Raw genomic sequence first — 12,141 nt, 5'->3', positions numbered from 1 at the left:
TCTCTGCAAAATTCCTTGCCATCAAATTTGGCCAGGGGGATTACCCCAAACAAAATTGGGACAGCAGGCTAGAGATCGCCACTCAGAAGGTGAACCAATGGAAGGATTGGTCTTTTACCCTAAGGGAAAGGGTAAACCTGATCAAAACTTACCTGCTCCCTTTACTGATTTATTTGGGCAGTGTGTGCATCTTGCCGGAATCTCTCTGGACTCGGGTCTACAGTTTGTTCTTCCAACTGTTATGGGGGAATAGACTGAACCTGGTCAAGAGGGAAGTTACTTATATACGAAGAGACTAGGAGGGTTGGGTATGGTTGGATACCTTTATTAAGATCAATATTGCAAACCTCTGGAAAGAGAGGGCTCCTCCGTGGGTATTCTCCTGCAGGGGATGGTTTCAGCCTTTCTTCCAGGAATGGGAGACAGGAGGGTAAGTGAAGGATCTTTGCACACCGCATGGATATCTTCTGATTTACACTTCCTTTGTTCTGAAGGTAATTCGTCGATGGGGTCTGGGAACGTGGGAGATCAGTACTCTGCCAAGGGAACTCCTTGACAATAAGGTTCTGTTGACCCATTTCCAGAGGCCTCAGGCGCTCAGAATCCCCTCGAAATTTTGGGATTTGGCTTGGCGCTGCTTCCATGGGAAACTGTGTGTGAGGGACAATCTGAAGTGTAGGAGCTCTGAGGACAGGAACTGTCCTCGGGAGTATTGTGGTACTGTGCTGGAAAGCAAGGACCACTTCCTGCTTCATTGTCCCTTCAACACAGAAGTGTACAACAGGGTGGGCGCCTCCATTGGCTGGCCTCGGCTGGCCGGTCTCTCCTATGCTGAATGGGCCTATGGGGCATTCGGAGACCTTGGTTGTCAGGACCGCAGCACCTTATTTCTAGTTAGCGCAGTGGTGAGGTATCACACATGGAACCAGGGGTGGATTAAGGGTAGCCAGGGCCCCGGGCTGTTCAGACACTGTGCCCCCCCCCCCCCCGGTCATGTGACGGGGGGTCATGTGACGAGGGTGTGTGTCATGTGACGGGGGGGGGGGGGTCATGTGACAAAGATTTTGTAAGCCGCCACCATAGCACGGTAGACACTTTTGGCCGGGCCCTACTCTACTATAACCTATTAAATATTTGTTAAAATATGCAATACAATTTAAGTATATTTTGATTTATTTTTCAATTTTTAAAATGACCAATAATATCACATACAAGGAACCAGGGCCGGACTGGCCATAGGGCACTTCTGGCAAATGCCAGAAGGGCCGGTGCCAGTGGTGGGCCGCTCAATCCGCCGCCCCCGCCGTCGCATTCAACTATACCGGCGTATAGACGCCGGTACAGTTGAATGCAATGATGGAGGAGAGAGCGTCTACAGACGCTCCTCTCCCATCATTCCCCGCTCTGCCTCTGACACTGCGGGTGCGCGATGATGTCATATCATCGCGCACCTGCTGTGTCCCGGGCAGACTGCAGCTGCTGAGACAGGAGCAGAAACCAGGAAGCAACGCTGGGCACGAGGAGAGGTGAGGTTTTTTTTTTTTCTGGACTGTGGGGCCATTCTCGGAGGAGGGGAGGGGAGGAAGAGAAGAGATGTGGGCTGTATATAGTTCTCTGTGGGTTGTGCTCTGTGCTGTATACTACTGTGGGCTGTATATAGTTCTCTGTGGGCTGTGCTCTGTGCTGTATACTACTGTGGGCTGTATATAGTGCTCTGTGCTGTATACTACTGTGGGCTGTATATAGTACTCTGTGGGCTGTGCTCTGCTGTATACTACTGTGGGCTGTATATAGTACTCTGTGGGCTGTGCTCTGTGCTGTATACTGCTGTGGGCTGTATATAGCTCTCTGTGGGCTGTGCTCTGTGCTGTATACTACTGTGGGCTGTATATAGCTCTCTGTGGGCTGTGCTCTGTGCTGTATACTACTGTGTGCTCTGTGCTATATATAGTACTCTGTGGGCTGTGCTCTGTGCTGTATACTACTGTGTGCTATATATAGTTCTCTGGGCTGTGCTCTGTGCTGTATACTACTGTGGGCTGTATATAGTTCTCTGTGGGCTGTGCTCTGTGCTGTATACTGCTGTGGGCTGTATATAGCTCTCTGTGGGCTGTGCTCTGTGCTGTATACTACTGTGTGCTGTATATAGTTCTCTGGGCTGTGCTGTATATAGTACTCTGTGGGCTGTGCTCTGTGCTGTATACTACTGTGGGCTGTATATAGTTCTCTGTGGGCTGTGCTCTGTGCTGTATACTACTGTGTGCTATATATAGTTCTCTGGGCTGTGCTCTGTGCTGTATACTACTGTGGGCTGTATATAGTACTCTGTGGGCTGTGCTCTGTGCTGTATACTACTGTGGGCTGTATATAGTTATCTGTGGGCTGTGCTCTGTGCTGTATGCTACTGTGGGCTGTATATAGTTATCTGTGGGCTGTGCTCTGTGCTGTATGCTACTGTGGGCTGTATATAGTTCTCTGTGGGCTGTGCTCTGTGCTGTATATAGTTCTCTGTGGGCTGTGCTCTGTGCTGTATACTACTGTGGGCTGTATATAGTTCTCTGTGGGCTGTGCTCTGTGCTGTATACTACTGTGGGCTGTATATAGTTCTCTGTGGGCTGTGCTCTGTGCTGTATACTGCTGTGTGCTGTATATAGTTCTCTGTGGGCTGTGCTCTGTGCTGTATACTACTGTGTGCTGTATATAGTTCTCTGTGGGCTGTGCTGTATATAGTACTCTGTGGGCTGTGCTGTATATAGTACTCTGTGGGCTGTGCTGTATATAGTACTCTGTGGGCTGTGCTGTATATAGTACTCTGTGGGCTGTGCTGTATATAGTACTCTGTGGGCTGTGCTGTATATAGTACTCTGTGGGCTGTGCTGTATATAGTACTCTGTGGGCTGTGCTGTATATAGTACTCTGTGGGCTGTGCTGTATATAGTACTCTGTGGGCTGTGCTGTATATAGTACTCTGTGGGCTGTGCTGTATATAGTACTCTGTGGGCTGTGCTGTATATAGTACTCTGTGGGCTGTGCTGTATATAGTACTCTGTGGGCTGTGCTGTATATAGTACTCTGTGGGCTGTGCTGTATATAGTACTCTGTGGGCTGTGCTGTATATAGTACTCTGTGGGCTGTGCTGTATATAGTACTCTGTGGGCTGTGCTGTATATAGTACTCTCTGGGCTGTGCTGTATATAGTACTCTCTGGGCTGTGCTGTATATAGTACTCTCTGGGCTGTGCTGTATATAGTACTCTGGGCTGTGCTGTATATAGTACTCTGTGGGCTGTGCTGTATATAGAACTCTCTGGGCTGTGCTGTATATAGTACTCTCTGGGCTGTGCTGTATATAGTACTCTCTGGGCTGTGCTTTATATAGTACTCTGGGCTGTGCTGTATATAGTACTCTGGGCTGTGCTTTATATAGTTCTCTGTGGGCTGTGCTGTATATAGTTCTCTGTGGGCTGTGCTGTATATATTACTTTGTGGGCTGTGCTGTATATATTACTTTGTGGGCTGTGCTGTATATATTACTCTGTGGGCTGTGCTGTATACTACTGTGTGGACTGTGCTGTATACTTCTACGTGGGCTGTGCTGTATACTACTGTGTGGTCTGTGCTGTATACTACTGTGTGGTCTGTGCTGAATACTGCTGTGTGGGCTGTGTTATCTACTACGCGAGCTGTGCTATAGTATGCAGGCTGTGCTGTATACTATGCGGTTTGTGCTATATAATATGCGGGCTTTGCTATATACTATGGGGAGTATATTATATTCTATGGGGGAGGCCATGTTATGTACTATGTGGCTGTGTTATATACTATTGTGGGGGTATATTATATTCTATGGGGGAGGCTGCGTTATATACTATGGGGGGCTGCATTATATTCTATGGGGGGCTACATTATATATTATGGTGAGGTGGGCTGTATTATATTCTATGGGGGTTACATGCTCTGGGGTGGCTGCATTATACTCTGGGGTGGCTGCATTATACTCTGGGGTGGCTGCATTATACTATATGTGGGCTGCATTATACTGTATCGAGGACTATGGGGAATACGTTATACTATATGAAGAACTATGGGGTGCATTATACTATGGGAAGTGAATTGTACTACATGGATGACTGTGGCGGTGCATTATACTATATGGAGCACTATGAGGATTGTATTATGCTATATGGAGGACTATGAGGATTGTATTATGCTATATGGAGGACTATGAGGAGTGTATTATACTATGTGGAGGACTGAGCAGTGTATTTTAATATATGGAGGACTATAGGGAGTGTATTATACTATATGGAGGACTATGGAGCACATTATAATATATGGAGGACTATGGGGTGTATTTTACTAAACAAGTAAAATGCTGCATATTCGGATTGTTTTTGCTGGAACAAAAAGCCTTGTTGTCAGCAGCACATTGCCAGTGTAAACTGTAGATGTGCTGCTGAAAACATGATACTGTATGGTGATCTGTTAGTGATCTATTAGTGATCGTTCTGTCTCATCATTATTCCTCAGCTGGTGGAAAGAGGCCGGGAAACAAGCGTTGAACAACTTCAGTATTGTCGATCAAACTCGTTTAGCGGCCTGAACTCAGCGCACGTAAATACAACAGAAAGGCTTCTGTGTGATGTGCAATATGTTAGCATTTGGGGACCCATTTTAAACTTTGCCTAGGGCCCCACTTTGCCTAAAACCGGCCCTGCCTACAAGTGTACAAAGATATTATACAGTCACCATGTGACAAGTGGGCCTGTGTAACTTCAAATGCCAGGGCTGAATTTTAGTCCCAGTCCGGCCCTGCAAGGAACAAATACCACCGCACCATGACCAGACCACATATTACAACTACAGTGATCGAATAATATCACATACAAGGAACAAATACCGCAACACCATTTCCAGACCACATGTTACCACCACATAGTGACTGAATATTACAATACTGATCAGTAATAAATTAGAACAGAGCCACATATGGGTCTTATAACAGACAGGAGAAACTCCCCAACAATATATATAATAATACGAGAAAGGAGTCAAAAAGCTGCCAATCTAATATATAAAGCTGAATGTGTGTATGTGTGTGTGTGTGTGTATGTCCGGGATTGGCATCTGAACCGTCGCAGCTACAGCCACAAAATTTTGCACAGTCACACGTCTGGACCCCAAGAGCGTCAAAGCTATGTTGTGAGGTGAAATATTTACCCCGCGCTTTCCAATTCACCAAACAATTCTGCCCCTATCTACATAATGGGGAAAAAATGAAAGGAAAAGTGTTGGAGGCAAATTAACAGCTGCCAGATGTGAACAAGGGGGACTTAAAGAATGAGAGCGATGGCGCCAAAGAGTATATACTGTACAGTTGCTAAGGTGGGGCCCCGACATGGGATAATCACCACACCACCACGGAGATATGAACACACACACAAAATGCGCCACACACTACCACGTGCTCGAACAAATATACCACCCTCAGCGCACATTTCACCACACATACACCAACCTCGCCACATAAAAGTCGAAACACAAAAGTCGCCGCTCAAAACTCGCCACGCGCAAAACTCTCCACATGCAAAACTCGCCACACGTGCGAAACTCACCTCATGGAAAACTCGCCACACGCAAAACTTGCACACGCAGAAAAATTGCCACATGCACAAAAGTTGCAACACATGCAAAAGTTGCCTCACACAAAACTTGCACATACTCAAAAGGCACCACACATAAAACTCGCCACGCGCAAAACTCGCCATGCGCAAAACTTGCTGCACACAACTTGCTACACTAACCTGTCACATGCAACTCGACACACAAAAAGTTGCTACACGCATGTCGCCACACAAAACTCATCTCACAAAAGTCTCTACATGCATGTTGCCACATGCAACTCAACACACACAACTTGACACACGAAACTCGCCCTAAAACACACACAAGTCTGGTATTATCCTTCAAAAATAAAAATCTGATTAATAAGCAGACAAACTACAAGAGCAACAAATGTACCATATAGGAATCCGGCAGCTGTCAGTCACATGACCAGTCTATTATGTGTATGTGTGAGCTAATATATACTGCCAGGGGGTGGGCTTACTGTTGGCTGGGGATTTATCAGGCTGCCAATTTAGCTTACAAATACTGAGGTAAAAATACTGACCAAATAACGTGTGAACGAGGTCTAATACAGGAGGAGATGACATACAGATATATACTATATACAGGAGGAGATGACACACAGGTATATACTATATACAGGAGAGATGACACACAGGTATATACTATATAGAGGAGGAGATGACATACAGGTACATACTACATACAGCAGGAGATGACATACAGGTATATACTATTTACAGAAGGAGATGACACACAGATATATACTATATACAGGAGAGATGACACACAGGTATATACTATATAGAGGAGATGACATACAGGTACATACTACATACAGGAGGAGATGACATACAGGTATATACTATATACAGGAGGAGATGACACACAGGTATATACTATATACAGGAGCAGATTACCTACAGGTATATAGTATATACAGGAGGAGATGACATACAGGTATATGCTATGTATAGGAGGAGATGACATACAGGTATATACTATATACAGGAGGAGATGACACACAGATATATACTATATATAGGTGAGATGACACACAGGTATATACTATATACAGGAGGAGATTACATACAGGTATATACTATATATAGGAGGAGATGACACACAGCAGGTATATACTATATACAGGGGAGATGACATACAGGTATATACTATATACAGGAGATGACATACAGGTGTATACTATATATAAGGGAGATGACAAACATGTATATACTGAGGTGAAAATGAGAGGTGTGAGGTGAAAATGAAAAGGTGTGAGTGCAAAATGAGAGGAGTGAGGGAAAATAGTGGAGTGATCGGAAAATGACAGATGTGAGGTCGAAATGACAAGTGTTAGGGGGGAATGAGAGGAGTGAGGGGGAAAATAAGAGGAGTGAGGGGGAAAATAAGAGGAGTGAGGGGGAAAATGAGAGGTGTGAGGGAGAAAATGAGAGATGTGAGGGGGAAAATGAAAGATGTGATGGGGAAAATGAGAGGCGTGATGGGAAAATAAGAGAAGTGAGGTGCTAAAACTAACCACAGATATTTACTATGCCCAGGCAACGCCGGGCTCTTCAGCTAGTAAGGTATAAAATAGTAACATTTATTAGATAACATAGAATTTTAAAAGTTCAAAAGAACAAGTAGTACGCTACATCCAATAGTTAAGGGGTTAATCAGGAAAACGGGTAACAGCCCCACACATAAAACCTGTATTTAACGACTTGAGGTCACAGATGCAAAACAAGAAGTGTACTAATAGTGAAGCACTAATCGCTCCGCTTGGAGTTGTAAATAGTGCACAAATAGTGGAGGAAATTAGTAAAAAAATCTATGCCTGGACCTCACCCATGTCAGTCGTGGTAAATGTCCACACAAATGTCCACACGCCCGCACGTCAATACTGAAACTGCTGCAGCGCCGGTATGGGCCCGCCGAGCATATGAGACGGGGCCCGCTGCGGGCCCCCTCTCTGCCCACTGGGCCTATACGCCAGTCAGGGCAGTAATACCCTGACTGGCGGTGGGCAATCTGAGCGGTAGCTGAGGGCCCCCCACACCGCTGGGCCCTGGGCTACCACCCAGATTGACCCTATTATAATCCGCCCCTGCGTGGAACGCACGGTGCTTAGTATCGACGCAACAGAAAATCCTCCCAGTGGAGGATGTGTTTAGGACCATACTCGGTGACCTGGGGAAGGTGCGCTCTCTGGAGTATGGGAGACTGGGCGCACGGAGGGCCGCGCTCCTCTGGAGGGGCTTTTATTTTAGTGTGCCCTAGTCTGGTCGTCTCCTTTCCTGGTGGTGGGCTGCTGCTGACACTGTAGATTTTTGTTTTGTTTGCTAACTATACAGTGATGTAGGGCTGCAGGCGCCGAACTTGGGCTTTGTGATTTGTGGTTATTGTAGAGTGTGCTGCTGTATATATTGTATATAGGGATATAGATTTGGGTGTGATAGATTGGGTGGTGGGAAAAGGGGGGAGGTGGGTTTATCTTGTGGGACTATGGGACACTGGGGTGTATGGTGGGAAAAACTGGCGCTGCCTGATCTGGCCTATGGACGTTGGACATGGACTGAGGCATGAGACGCAGGACCAGCTCTCAGGTCAGTGCGGGGGGTTGGGAATGGTGGGCTTGAGTGTGGGGTGGTGGTTAGCTTAGTATTGTATATATTTGTATAGTTTGTGGTTATTTTATTTAAAAAAAAAAAACTTAAAAAAGGAAAATTTAAAATAAGTTTATGTCTATAGTTTTTGTTTGCTATTGTTTATTTATTTATTTATTTATTTTGGTGACCGGACCAGAAGGTGAAAGTCGTTATTATTAGTTATTATTCTGTATATAGAATATGTGTGAGAGGAGAGAATGAGCGGCTGGACCAGTGCTCATTATACGGATTATTTTCAGGCTGATGTTTCTGTTGTTATTATTATTGTTTTGTTTTTCATTTTTATAATAAGAGATCTACAGGATGTAACTCATCACCAGTACAGGGTTAAAAGCAGCACAGAGCACTTTAGGAGAAAATATTTGATAACATGAAGATGTAGTGTTATGAGTAGTGTTGAGCGATACCGTCCGATACTTGAAAGTATCGGTATCGGAAAGTATCGGCTGATACCGGCAAAGTATCGGATCCAATCCGATACCGATACCCGATACCAATACAAGTCAATGGGACTCAAGTATCGGACGGTATTCCTGATGGTTCCCAGGGTCTGAAGGAGAGGAAACTCTCCTTCAGGCCCTGGGATCCATATAAATGTGTAAAAGAAAGAATTAAAATAAAAAATATCGCTATACTCACCCTCCGACGCAGCCTGGACCTCAGCGAGGGAACCGGCAGCGTTGTTTGTTTAAAATTCGCGCTTTTACTTGGTTACGTGAAGTCCCGGCTTGTGATTGGTCAGGGCGGCCATGTTGCCGGGACGCGGACCAATCACAGCAAGCCGTGACGAAATTACGTCACGGCTTGCTGTGATTGGTCCGCGTCCCGGCAACATGGCCGCCATTAACCAATCACAAGCCGTGACGTCACGGGAGGCTGGACACGCGCACTTTTTAAAATGGGCGCGTGTCCAGCCTCCCGTGACGTCCCGGCTTGTGATTGGTTGCGCCGCGGTCAACCAATCACAAGCCGGGAGGCTGGACACGCGCGCATTTTAAAAAGTGCGCGTGTCCAGCCTCCCGTGACGTCACGGCTTGTGATTGGTTGCGTCTCCCATGTGACTGCGACGCAACCAATCACAACGCCGGAACGTAATTTTAAAATCCTGAAGGACCTGAAATTACGTCACGGCTTGCTGTGATTGGTTGCGTGCCGGTCACATGGGCGGCACGCAACCAATCACAAGCCGGGACTCACGTAAAGGAAAGAAAAGCGCGAATTTTAAACAAAGAACGCTGCCGCTTCCCTCGGTAAGGTGCAGGCTGCGTCGGAGAGGTGAGTATAGCAATATTTTTTATTTTAATTCTCTCTTTTACACATTTTTACATTAATGTTGTTTCGATACCGATACCTGATATCACAAAAATATCGGATCTCGGTATCGGAATTCCGATACAGCAAGTATCGGCCGATACCCGATACTTGCAGTATCGGAATGCTCAACACTAGTTATGAGTGTTACGACATCACATTCCTTTTGCCAAAAACGATATTTTAGGATGCTTTGGATGCATGACTTTTGTTCTTAATTCTCAGAGAAAAAAATACAAATATAGAAAGCTTAAATGAAATCTTCTAATGAATCAGTGGTTGCTGCCGTTTCCCCCTGCTGCTTCCAGTTATCGTCACGCACCTGCCTGAGATTCCGCTCATCTAACATTACCCCACATTATCACCTTCCCATCATTATTTGCTGAAAGTCTTTGTGAGGTGTGAAAACTTATGCAAAAACAGCACAGTGCTGAGCAGCAGAATTTACCATGTTGCCCTGATAATATGCTCTGAGAAGGTGAACACCCCGGAGGGCTCAGCCCACCCATCTCATCACATTGCTGGTGATTTAGGTAAGTGACACTTCCCCACTAACCACAATTAGGTGTGAAAGTGCATTAAAGGGATCAGAGGCATCGCTCCCTGCCCATCATAAATCTATCTCTCCATCTCTCTCATTAGATCCCACTTCCCAGGATGATCCCTGAATCTGCTACATCTGGATGCAGCGCTGAGCACTCGCCAACTCAGCCTAAACACACCGATAGTATTGTGTGAATGCGGCTGCTGCAACGAGCGCTGAGGTTATCGCAGTCGACAGCCGATGAACTGCCGAAACCTTACTTATGTCACCGCCGGATTCTCATGCTACTGTCAGTGCGTTCCGGCGGCCGTGCTGAGCGGTCACATTACTGATGTCACCGCCGGATTCTCATACTACTGTCAGTGCGTTCCGGCGGCCGTGCTGGGCGGTCACATTACTGATGTCACCGCCGGATTCTCATACTACTGTCAGTGCGTTCCGGCGGCCGTGCTGAGCGGTCACATTACTGATGTCACCGCCGGATTCTCATACTACTGTCAGTGCGTTCCGGCGGCCGTGCTGGGCGGTCACATTACTGATGTCACCGCCGGATTCTCATGCTACTGTCAGTGCGTTCCGGCGGCCATGCTGAGCGGTCACATTACTGATGTCACCGCCGGATTCTCATGCTACTGTCAGTGTGTTCCGGCGGCCGTGCTGAGCGGTCACATTACTGATGTCACCGCCGGATTCTCATGCTACTGTCAGTGCGTTCCGGCGGCCGTGCTGAGCGGTCACATTACTGATGTCACCGCTGGATTCTCATGCTACTGTCAGTGCGTTCCGGCGGCCGTGCTGAGCGGTCACATTACTGATGTCACCGCTGGATTCTCATGCTACTGTCAGTGTGTTCCGGCGGCCATGCTGGGCGGTCACATTACTGATGTCACCGCCGGATTCTCATGCTACTGTCAGTGCGTTCCGGCGGCCGTGCTGGGCGGTCACATTACTGATGTCACCGCCGGATTCTCATGCTACTGTCAGTGTGTTCCGGCGGCCATGCTGAGCGGTCACATTACTGATGTCACCGCCGGATTCTCATGCTACTGTCAGTGCGTTCCGGCGGCCGTGCTGGGCGGTCACATTACTGATGTCACCGCTGGATTCTCATGCTACTGTCAGTGTGTGCCGGCGGCCGTGCTGGGCGGTCACATTACTAATGTCACCGCCGGATTCTCATGCTACTGTCAGTGCGTTCCGGCGGCCGTGCTGAGCGGTCACATTACTGATGTCACCGCCGGATTCTCATGCTACTGTCAGTGCGTTCCGGCGGCCATGCTGAGCGGTCACATTACTAATGTCACCGCCGGATTCTCATACTACTGTCAGTGCGTTCCGGCGGCCGTGCTGGGCGGTCACATTACTGATGTCACCGCTGGATTCTCATACTACTGTCAGTGTGTGCCGGCGGCCGTGCTGGGCGGTCACATTACTAATGTCACCGCCGGATTCTCATGCTACTGTCAGTGCGTTCCGGCGGCCGTGCTGGGCGGTCACATTACTGATGTCACCGCCGGATTCTCATGCTACTGTCAGTGTGTTCCGGCGGCCGTGCTGGGCGGTCACATTACTGATGTCACCGCCGGATTCTCATGCTACTGTCAGTGTGTTCCGGCGGCCGTGCTGGGCGGTCACATTACTGATGTCACCGCTGGATTCTCATGCTGTCAGTGTGTTCCGGCGGCCGTGCTGGGCGGTCACATTACTGATGTCACCGCTGGATTCTCATACTACTGTCAGTGCGTTCCGGCGGCCATGCTGAGCGGTCACATTACTAATGTCACCGCTGGATTCTCATACTACTGTCAGTGCGTTCCGGCGGCCATGCTGAGCGGTCACATTACTGATGTCACCGCTCAGCACTGCATCCGGATATAGTAGAGTCAAAGATCATGGGATGTGGGATGGATTTACTGCAGACAACTTTGGAATTTTTTTTTTAAGGGTAATAAATGGTAAAAGAGGGTCGAGGAGTGTTTTGTACAAT

This window comes from Ranitomeya variabilis, chromosome 6, assembly GCF_051348905.1.
Source record: "Ranitomeya variabilis isolate aRanVar5 chromosome 6, aRanVar5.hap1, whole genome shotgun sequence".
NCBI lineage: Eukaryota > Metazoa > Chordata > Amphibia > Anura > Dendrobatidae > Ranitomeya > Ranitomeya variabilis.
The sequence above is the reverse complement of the archived record's forward strand: the minus strand, read 5'-3'. Positions refer to the sequence as shown.